Below are 11,809 nucleotides of genomic sequence, written 5' to 3'. Positions count from 1 at the left end.
TGAATGGGGCAAGCGGCCCTAGCCATCCAGGGAGGCCCAGGGAGCGTGTTCCAGGCCCAGCCACGGTGACATGTAGTCCCCTAGTCATCACATATGCCACAGGACATTGCTTCCAAGTCTTCCTCTAAAGGAAGGCAGCAGCCCACTGGGCGATGGGCCACCGGGGAGGGTGTTCTGGGCCCAGCAGCCTTCCTGTGCTGGGCTGCGTGGCTACATATGCTTCTCAAAAATATTTTTAAGCCCTCTTGGGAGCGGGAAGACCGAGCTGACATGGCCAGGGAGGCGTGGCGGGCCAGCTTCAGAGAGGGTTTAGTCACTGGGAGCATCTCCTGAAAACGTCTCAATGGTACTCTGGAAGCTGAGAGCAGCCTGGGCGCTCCCGGGAGTTCCGCGGATGGTGCCCTGGGCCCATCAGGCTCCTTCTCGGCTGCTGTGGGTCGAGATACATCATTTGGGTGAGACCTACCCACGCAAGCTGCGTCCTGGTGGGTCGTTTCATCCCGGTCGCGCTGATTGAACTGCGCCACCTGGTGGCTGTTTTTATGTCGTCCCCCGAGCTCGGCTGTGCGGGCGTGGCATGGGATCCAACTGTTGAAAAGCAAGGCTGAGTTCCCAGACACTGGTGGCAGTGTCGCCCTGGCTGCGACAGGCTCCCCTGAGACCGGCACTGCAATATAGAGGAGAGCGACATCCAGGAACTGCGCGGATGGGCTGGCCGGCGCCCGGCGGTCCCCTCCGCTCCCAGGGATTCCTTTGAGACGTTGCAGGTAATGAGGTGGTGTCCTGGTCGTGTTTCCACCTGGTGCCTGGTTTCTAGATTCTCGCTCCTGAGGTCGGGATCATGGCCAGGAAGTCCTGGGTCAGGGGGCGTTCCCCTCACCCGGCTGCAGTCCTGTGTGGGGCCGGGTCCCTGGATGCGTGCCCTGAAATTTCCCCTTCTGAGGAGGGGGCAGGAAGGCCTGGCAGGCAGCTGTCCTCAGTGGGGTTCCAGCCACTACCGAGCCCTTCTGAAAATGTTTCCCAAGGAAAGGAAGGCCCCCAGTCAACTCCCTGCACGAGGGGAAGAGCATTCCCGTGGGGGTTCATTGGCTGCACCTCCCGAAAATTTTTCTAAGTCTCTCTCCATGCTAACAAGCCAGCCAGACAGGGAGGCCGAGGGAGCGTGCCCAGGTCCAGTCCACAGCCCAGATGGGGCCCAGGGGTTGGGAGAAGTGTTTTCAAGGTGCTTGGGTCCTCCCTCCTGCACCGGGGAGAGGAGAGGCCTTCTAAACCAAGGGAGGAGAATCAGCTTGTCTAGAGTCCGTGGTGGCTGGGGAAGGCATCCAGGTCTGGCCACAGGGATTCAAGAGGTCACTGCTGACTCATGCACTTCCTGAAGGAGCTTCTGATTCCCCTTCCTGGAGGGGAGACAGTGTCTTGGGCCCATTAGGGACGCCCTGTGAGGGCACCCTGGACATGAAGGCAGATCTCTAGAAATGTGTTCACTCACCACCAGTGGAAGCATCGGCCTGCGATGCCAGGCCCAGGTTAGCTCGCAAAGACATTTCCAATTCCTGGACAGCCTGGCCAGCTTGCAGAGGGCACCCTGGCTAGGCCTCTGTCCACCATGGGTCATGGTCACAGAGGGTGCCTTCCAAAAGTCTTCTTAGTCCCTCTTTGGATGCCGGGACTGGCTTGGGCTGGATGGGGAGGATTTGGAGGGGGACCCCAACCAGCCATGGTCCCATGTGAGGCCAACTTGAGTATGTTCCAAATTTTCTAAGTCTCCAGCTTGAACATGCTAAGGACACCGTGGGAAAGCTGACTGGGCCCAGCCATTATCTTGCACGAGGCCTTGTGGACTGATAGGCTTTCTGGAAATGTTTCTGAATCTTGCTGGTGTCCTGGGCATGGGCCATGCCTGGCCGAGGAAGCCTGGGAAGATGTTTTGGGCAGAGCTGTGGTCTCATGTGGCTTCCACATGTTCCTTCAGGCTCCTCCAGACAGGTTAGGACAGACACACACAATAATTCTGCAGATCAGATTTGCTCTGCTCCCTTGGGTTCAAGGGAAGAACTGGGAACCAAGGTGTCATTGCTTCAAGATCAAGGCCACTTACATGCTGTGAAGATTAGGCAGCTTTAAGTAAAAAGAAAAAAAAAAAAACTTTCCTCTCATTTGAAGATGGCTATTTCTTGCTCGGGTATCGCTTGCTGTAAAGCTCTGACTGTCAGCTATTCTCCAGTGCTTCTGTTGGGGCGGGGCGTGGGCAAGGGCTTCGAGCTTCACAGCCACCATTCTGCTGATGTCACTCTAATATTTTGCAACTCTTAGTCCTCTGTCCCATTTGCAGAGAGGACAATAGCAGAATTGAGTAGTTGTGTTGGAGCTCACAGAGACTGCGCAGGTGAGCAAATCTAGTAGCTCTTTTTTTTTTTTTAAGATTTTATTTATTTATTTGAGAGAGAGATTACAAGTAGGCAGAGAGGCAGGCAGAGAGAGAGGAGGAAGCAGGCTTCCCGCTGAGCAGAGAGCCCGACGTGGGACTCGATCCCAGGATCCTGAGATCATGACCTGAGCCGAAGGCAGAGGCTTAACCCACTGAGCCACCCAGGCGCCCTAGTATCTGACTCTTTTGCAGAAAGTGTATCTACTTCTGAATGAGGAGCCCTGGCCCAGAGGAGAGGCTTCAAAGTTAGAACTGCATTTAGAGCACAGTCTCTGAGCCAAACGCTGTGGGTTTGAATTCAATCTTTTATCATTTACTACCTTTTGTGACTAAAATTTACTGCAATCACTTGCTTTTTTAAGAGGAAATAGAGGGGTGCCTGGGTGGCTCAGTGGGTTAAAGCCTCTGACTTTGGCTCAGGTCGTGATCCCAGGGTCCTGGGATCGAGCCCTGCGTCGGGCTCTCTGCTCGGCAGGGAGATTGCTTCCACCTCTCTCTCTGCCTGCCTCTCTGCCTGTCAAACAAATAAATAAAATCTTTTTTTTTTTTTTTAAAAAGAGGAAATAGAGCTATTTTGTAGAATTTGCTCAAGTTTTACTGTATTAACCTATGGGGACTGAGCAATTTCCATGGGATGGTGGACAGGGTGTCTGCCAGCACACTGGGCCAGGCGGGAGCTGCACAGATGGCGCTGGGTAGGGGTTGGTGTTGCTAGTTGCTGGCCTGTTGTAACAAGGCTGTGTTGTTCTGATGTTGAACATGAACTATCTTCCAGACAACCTAAATCCCACAAGTTCATTCTCTGACTGATGAAACAAGACCCACATGAGGCCACTATCTTGTCTGTAACTGGATTATACAACAAAACTGTCCAAGCCACAGAAATTACCAAATATCTCACTGTGCTGGCATAAATGATTGGCAATTAATTATCATTGCTTTTAGCCCCATTTCTAGATCTAATGATTAAGTTTACCTGATCATAGGGGTGCCTGAGTGGCGCAGTGAAGGATCTGCCTTTGGCTCAGGTCATGGTCCCGGGATGCTGGGTTCAAGCCCTGCATTGGGCTCCCAGCTCAGCGGGAAGCCTTCTTCTCCCTCCCCCACTCCCCCTGCTTGTGTTCCTTTTCTCGCTGTATCTCTTTCCGTCAAATAAAATAAACAAAATCTTAAAAAAATTACCTGATCATAGAATTACATTTACTTCCTAATATCATTAATCAATGTCCCAATTTCTTGAACTCCCTCCCCCTGACAACCAACCAGTGTAAGCCCAAATCACAGAGTAAGTCCTCTCTTCCTATTGCCGTCCACTGAGATGCATCACGGTTCCTCACGGCGTATGGTCTCCACCACTGCAATGGGTCAATAACTCAACTGTGTTCTACTGTAACTGTGTTCCTGGTAATCTCTGGCTGCACAGCACTGATGAAAGCAAGATGTAAGTTTCTACTAAAATAATAAGTCATTTTCATGGAAAAGATGTTAAGTATATGGAAATAAAAGAATTTAACCTTAAAAATTGCTTTGGATCCTCAAAGAAATCAAACAATTCAGACCACAAGAAAGGAATTAAAAATCAAGTAGTAAAAAAATTGAAAAAAAAAACCCTTGAAGTAAATGAATATGAAAATAGAATATCAAAATTTATGGAACACACACAAATTTTAGGGTCAAAATTATAGTTTTAAATACATTAGAAAGGAAGAAAGGTCTAAAATCAACAATCTAAGTTTCAACTTCAGTAAACTAAAAAAAGCACACCAAGAGTAAGATTTATTTTTTTATTTTATTTTATTTTCTTTAAGATTTTATTTATTTATCAGAGAGAGAGGTGGGGAGAGAGTAAGCACAGGCAGACGGAGTGGCAGGCAGAGGCAGAGGGAGAAGCAGGCTCCCTGCTGAGCAAGGAGCCCGACGTGGGACTCGATCCGAGGACGCTGGGATCATGACCTGAGCCGAAGGCAGCTGCTTAACCAACTGAGCCACCCAGGCGTCCCAAGAGTAAGATTTAAAAAAGGAAATATTAGGCAGGAAAAAAATAGAAGCAGAAATCAATGAAATACAACACCAGAATACCGATAGGAAAAAAATCAATAAAGCAAAAAATTGGTTCTCTGACAAGATCAAGAAAGTTGATAAAATCATTGGGACGCCTGGGTGGCTCAGTTGGTTAAGCGGCTGCCTTCAGCTCAGGTCATGATTCCAGCGTCCTGGGATCGAGTCCCACATTGGGCTCCTTGCTCTGCAGGGAGCCTGCTTCTCCCTCTTCTACTCTGTCTGCCTGTGCGCTTGCTCATTCTCTCTCTCTGTCTCTGACAAATAAATAAATCTTAAAAAAAAAAAAGAAAATTGATAAAATCAAAACAGGACCAACCAAAAAATAAATAAATAAATTAAAAAAGACACGAATCACAAAAATAGAAAAACAAGGAAACAAGTATACCTGCTCCAACCCCTCCCAATAAACCCCACAAAACCCACAAGCCCTACAAACATACCTGAGATTTTTAAAGCTATAAAGGAATCATATGAATTATTTTATGCCAAAAGATTATTTACTTTTTATGAAGATCTTATTTATTGCTTTGAGAGACAGATTGAGAGAGAGCATGAAAGGGGAGAAGGTCAGAGGGAGAAGCAGACTCCCCGTGGAGCTGGGAGCCCGATGCGGGGCTCGATCCCAGGACTCCGGGATCATGACCTGAGCTGAAGGCAGTCGCCCAGTGAACTGAGCCACCAAGTGCCCTAGATTAGATAATTTATTTGAAATGAATAATTCCTAGCCATATTCATACCAACTAAATAAACTCAGGAAGAAAGAGAAACAGAAAATCTGAACAGGTCTCTATCAAGTTAAGAGGTTGAATCAGTTGGTTAAAAATCTTCACACAAAGAAGAGCCATGGGCCAGACAGCCTCACTGTTGGAATTCTAACATACTTTAATGAAGAAATACCAGGACCACACTAATAAAAGAGGAGCAACTACACTGAAAATAATTTCATCAAATCCAGACAAAGGTATTACAAGAACAAAAAATGGCAGGGACCCTTTCACCCAGTGTACTTGTGTCAAATCATTCTCATGTATATTTTATTTATTTATTTATTTATTTGACAGGCAGAGATCACAAGTATGCAGAGAGGCAGGCAGAGAGAGGGGGAAGCAGGCTCCCTGGTGAGTGGAAAGCCCGATGTGAGCCTCGATCTCAGGACCCCGAGATCATGACCTGAGCCGAAGGCAGAGACTCAACCCACTGAGCCACCCAGGCGCCCTCTCATGTATATTTTAAAGTATATTTTAAATTTATTTGTCAGGGGCCCCTGGGTGGCTCAGTGGGTTATATAAAGCCTCTGTCTTTGGCTCAGGTCATGATCCCAGGGTCCTGGGATCAAGCCCCGCATTGGGCTGTCTGCTCAGTGGTGAGCCAGCTCCCCCACCCCCCCGCCCGCCTCTCTGCCTACTTGTGATCTCTGTCAAATAAATAAATAAAATCTTTTTTTTTTAAAAAGGTATACTTAGGTTGATCTTTTTTTTTTTTTAAAGATTTTATTTATTTATTTGACAGAGAGAAATCACAAGTAGTCGGAGAGGCAGGCAGAGAGAGAGAGAGGGAAGCAGGCTCCCTGCTGAGCAGAGAGCCCGATGCGGGACTCGATCCCAGGACCCTGAGATCATGACCTGAGCCGAAGGCAGCGGCTTAACCCACTGAGCCACCCAGGCGCCCCGATCTTTAAAAAAATATATATTTGCTCTTATACTTCAGTGAAGCTGGAGGAGAAAGAAAGAATGCTGAAGCAGAAGTGGGTTTGGGTCGACTGAAAAAAGGAGAGGGGAAAAAAACCCCAACAATCAGATGAATGACCTTCACGAACATAAAACCTCTTAACAAAATATTGGCAAATGAAACATGGCAAGACATATAAAGGTTTACATACTATGACGAAGTGGAGTTTGTCCAAGAAGGTAAGAGTGGACTTAATTGTTGTCAAACGCTATTTAGAAGCAAACTTCAATCAGATGAAACATGAAAAGCCTACAGCTAACACTCTACCCGTGTAGAGGTGTGGGCTGAATGCACTTCCCCTCACAACGGAGACAAAACAAGTGTCCTCTTCCACAGCTTCCATTCAAAACTGTCCTGGAACCCCAAGTGATGCAAGGCAAGGAAGAACACTTACAGGAACAAAGATAAGAAAGAAAGAAGCAAAACTCTTATTTGCAGATGACACAATCTTGTTTGTAAATGTGACTGTTGACTCTAAGGGGAAAAGACTTAAAATAGCAAGGTCAAGGGATCGAAGATCTAAGAACGCACTTTGCTCGAAACTAGTAATGAAAAATCCCAAACTGAAATTAAGAAAATCCCATCCCCCATAGCACCAAAGACAAAGACACTATTCTGGAATGGCAGCATGAGGAGCCAACTCTGTGGACCCCTTCCCCAGTGAACAAATATAAAGATTCACTTTTAAAATGCAATTATTGGGGCACCTGGGTAATTCAGTGGGTTGAACCTCTGCCTTTGGCTCGGGTCATGATCTCAGGGTCCTGGAATCGAGCCCCGCATCGGGCTCTTTGCTCATCAGGGAGCCTGCTTCTCCCATCCCCTGCCTCTCTGCCTACTTGTGATCTCTGTCAAATAAATAAAATCTTAAAAAAAAATCCAATTATGGGGCACCTGGGTGGCTCAGTGGGTTAAGCTGCTGCCTTCGGCTCAGGTCATGATCTCAGGGTCCTGGGATTGAGTCCCGCATCGGGCTCTCTGCTCAGCAGGGAGCCTGCTTCCCTCTCTCTCTCTGCTTGCCTCTCAGTCTACTTGTGATTTCTCTCTGTCAAATAAATAAATAAAATCTTTAAAAAAATCCAGTTATTGCAAGCCTCTGGAAAGTGTCATAATGGGATATAACACATAAACATGAATTCAGTAAAACCTAAGTAAGAGTAAGGGGAGTGAGAGTCTGTGGCATTCAAACCACACCTTGCTTTCTGCCCCTCTCTTGTCAATGATGCAAACCCCACTCCAGGCAAGGGCAGCCAAGAACACAAGGCTTCCCCAAACCCTGCTCTCAGTCCAGGGATCTATCTTCCCGGGAGGGGCAGGCACCAGCCTCTGTCATTCCCTCCCAGCTACAGACTGCAGGGGGCCATTTCCATCTGGCCGCCCCTGATAGGCGTGGAGACCCCACTTCAGATATGGCATGTTAAGAACATTGGAGGCCCAACTGCCCTCTTCCTAGCTCGTTTATAGGGCAGAAATCCTATGCCAAAAGGCAGGTCAAGAAGAGGCTGCCACCCACACCTAGCGTCTTTCCCCTAAAAAGGGGGTTATTCGGGGGCTCAGTCTGACTTTGGCTCAGGTCATGATTGAGCCCTGTGTGGGGCTCTTGCACTCAGTGTGGAGTCTGCTTGTCCTTCTGACCCTCCCGCTGCTCTATTAAAATCTTTCCAAAGAAGTGGATGGAGGGTTATTCCGAGAAATGCAGGCAAATGACCCCCACCCATTATTCCAGAGCTGTGGTGCAAGGATTTTGTTCACAAGCAGAGGCAGTTCCTAAGAGCAGACAGCTCCGAAGCTCTCTCTAGAAGGGTGAACTTTATTTGAAACAAATGGTGGAAGTTCAAGACCAAGGGTGCTCCTAAAGACAAGGGAGGTTCTGACAGCAAGCCAAGAGGAGGCAGCTAGTAGCTTCATGAGATCAATATATGAAACAAACAGGCCAGCTAGTTTACTGGAGAACCAGGGAAAGAGACAAGGAAAGCCTTCTTGGGATTAGAACAAGTCTCAAACACTGGCCTCAAAAACTGCTTCCACAAAGGGGCAGGAATGAAACTGATCATGCTCTGGGCTAATCTGCATCCCAGGGTACCATTAAAAACAATGAAGCAGTCTGCCGCGACAGTGTGATCAGGGAAAGGCAAGGAGCGCCCTGTCAAAACCGGTCATCCCACTGCAACTGCGCGCAAGCCCGAGGCTGGGTCCCCTGGGGAGCAACATCAGATGCTCACATGTGGAAAAAACAGATGTCACCAAAATGTCAGCCAGCTAGTCTCAAAGCAAAATAAAACAAGCAGCCCTGGGAAATACAGGATCTATAATGTCAAATTTTCGACTGAATGGAAAAGATTGACTTACAAAGAGAAAAAAGGCAGACAACTGCCTGCGAGATGGTCTAGATGACAGATTTAACAAGGACTTCAGGGCAGCCATTATCAATCTGCTCCAAGACCTAAGGGAAACCACAGTTAAAGAAGTAAAAGAGGATACGATGATGTGACATTAAAGACTGTCAACGAGAAGTTACAGATGGAGAGAGATTATGCAATCTAAAGAACAGGTCAGAATGAAGAAAAATGAAGAGTCCTTGGAAAACATGGAATACTAAGTACAAGAACATAGGCATAATGGAAGTATCAGACCAAGAAGAATCAATTCCGTGACCCTTCCTCTCCCTTTGCTCCTTCTGGGACTCCCATAATGTGAATATTGGTTAGTTTAATGGTATCCCAGATGTTCCCTGGCCCACTTTCCTTTACACTTTCTCTGCTCCTCAGACTTACCATTTCAAATGACCAGTTTTCGAGTTCACAGATTGTTTCTTCTGCATGTACAAATCTGCTTTTGATTCCTTTAGTGACTTTTTTCCAATTCAGTTTAAAAATAATTCTCTGTGATGTTCTCAATTTCTTCATCTATTCTTCTCATGACTTTTTCTCTTAAGCCCTTTAAGAGTTATATACGTATATAATAAATATGTATTTATATATAAATATATAATATGCAAATATATGTAACACATTTATTTAGGTAGTGTGCACACACTCAAGTTGGGGGAGGTACAGAGGAAGAGAATCTTAAGCAGGCTCCATGCTGGGCACGGATGTGGGGCTTGATCTCACAACTCTGAGATCATGACCTGAGCCCAAGTCAAGAGTTGGACGTTTAAGCAGCTGAGCCACCCAGGTGCCCCAGAGTTATTACTTTAAATTCTTTGTCTCCTAACTCTGAAGCCTCTGTTTCATTATTAGGGTTGGCTTCTGGAGATTTATGATTTAATTTGTTCAAGTGGGCTATGTTTTCAAGTATCTTCATGAGCCTTGTGCTCTTCTGTTGAGACTTGGGCATCTGAACCCTGCAGGCTGGCTCCATGAACAGAAAGACCTTCACTGCCAGCACAGCATGAAGACTTAAGGTATTCTCAGGCCTTTTCTGGGCATGGGTCTTACCTCAGTCCGTGGGTGTGATTTCCACCCCAATTCCCCCATATGTATGTCTGCTTTTATTTTTTACTTAAAATTTTTTTTATATGTCTGCCTTTAAATGTATTAATTTCTGTAGGAGTCTCACAAGTCCAAATCCTAGACCTTTTGAGAAACTTCACACTGATACAATCCATTTTTTTAAAAAATTTTCCTTATTTTGGGGGCACCTGGGTGACTCAGTTGGTTAAGTGTATTGGTTTTCACTGGTTAACTGACTTGGTTTTGGCTCAGGTCATGATCTTATGGGTCATGGGCTTGAACCCTGGGTCAGCTGGGAGTCTGCTTGAAGATTCTTTCTCTCTGCCCATCCTGTCCCCCCACTCATATGCTCTCTAAAATAAAATAAATCTTTAAAAAAAAGTTTTACTTATATTTTTAAAGATTTTATTTATTTTACAGAAAGAGACACAGTGAGAGAGGAAATGCAAGCAGGGAGAGTAGGAGAGGGAGAAGCAGGCTCCCCGCTGAGCAGGGAGCACGATGCGGGACTGGATCCCAGGACCCTGGGATCATGACCTGAGCCAAAGGCAGATGCTCAACAACTGAGCCACCCAGGTGCCCCCAGAAAGATTTTACTTATCTTTTTTTTTTTTTAAAGATTTTATTCATTAACTTGACAGAGATCACAAGTAGGCAGAGAAGCAGGCAGAGAGAGAGGGAGAAGCAGGCTCCCTGCTGAGCAGAGAGCCCGAAGCGGGGCTCAATCCCAGGACTCTGGGATCATGACCCCAGCCGAAGGCAGCAGCTTAACCCAGTGAGCCACCCAGGCGCCCCGATTTTACTTTTTTTTAAAAAAGTAGTCTGTACAACCCAATGTGGGGGCTCAAGCTCACAGCCCTGAGATAAAGAATCACACGGTCCATGAACTGAGCCAGCCAGGTGCCCAATATCCATTGTTCTTTATGGTCTGTGGTCATCTTTAATAACTACAATTCATTCCCCCTCTCTTTTCGACTACAGATGTCATTCTGGTAGTGTCTGGCAAGAAGGCACTGACAAAACCATGATGTAAGTTTTTGGAATTAAGGATGATGACGAATTTGTTTAACTGCAAAAATTATAACTACAGATTAAAAAAATTGAGGAAAAAATACTTTAACTTGTATGCACATGATGATACTGGCCCAGAATGACAAAATTACAAGTTGATTTGAAAATCCACAATTGCAATGGCATGTTTTAATATATCCTATCAGGAAATGGAGAAAATAATATTTGTTAGTATACAGCAGTTAATAAGATTTTAAAGGAACATGTACAGAAATGTTGGTTTGATAAAAGAAATGTAAATCACATACAAACATAACTGAAAATGTACTGAAGAATTAGGTTCAGTTGTGAGTAATGAGGAAAACCCACAGTTTGCCTGTAAGAGGAAGGTGTTTATTCTCACAAGAAAGGACTGGGTCACAGAAGTCACTGTACAATGCAGTAGAGAAACAAACTACCACAGGGTTCCTTTTGACTGCATCACTGTAGCTGTGCTGGTGGAATGAGGAACCCAGGACTAGATGCTCACTACATGTATTAGACCTTATACAAACACAATCCAGAGAAGAAGGATGTCAGCGCTTTAAAGGACATTCTCAACCATGATAGTCTACATGTGTTGCCTCGTGGACACAGGATGGCTTGCAGGAAAATCCAAATGGCATCGATCTCTGCTGTGGAACTTGTGGACACATCTGTGGAAACCTATGCTCTGAGAAAATGGAAGTCAAGGAGTTGGTGGTGGTACTGAAGATACTCTTGACTGGCAGGGCAAAGAATGGCCTGGAAGTTGTGTGGAAAACGCTGCTGGTCTCTATCACTACCTGTACTGTAACTCCAAAAATGAAGGCCTTATTCCCTTCTGCCTTCCAAATCTCATGCAAGTGAGGCTATTAGTGAATTCTAATAGGAAACTATAAAGAGAACAGATTCTAGAAAATTAGGTCAAAACATTACCCATGTTGACCTGGCATATTCCAGGAGAGCCATCTCCAATTCTACATTGTTTTTTGTTTGTTTGTTTGTTTGATCACAGGTCTCTTAAAGTGTAATATCCAAACCCACAGGAGAAATGACAAAGAATAAAAGGAAAGTAAGTAAACAGCGATTCTAATGAGATAATACC

This window comes from Mustela erminea, chromosome 1, assembly GCF_009829155.1.
Source record: "Mustela erminea isolate mMusErm1 chromosome 1, mMusErm1.Pri, whole genome shotgun sequence".
NCBI lineage: Eukaryota > Metazoa > Chordata > Mammalia > Carnivora > Mustelidae > Mustela > Mustela erminea.
The sequence above is the reverse complement of the archived record's forward strand: the minus strand, read 5'-3'. Positions refer to the sequence as shown.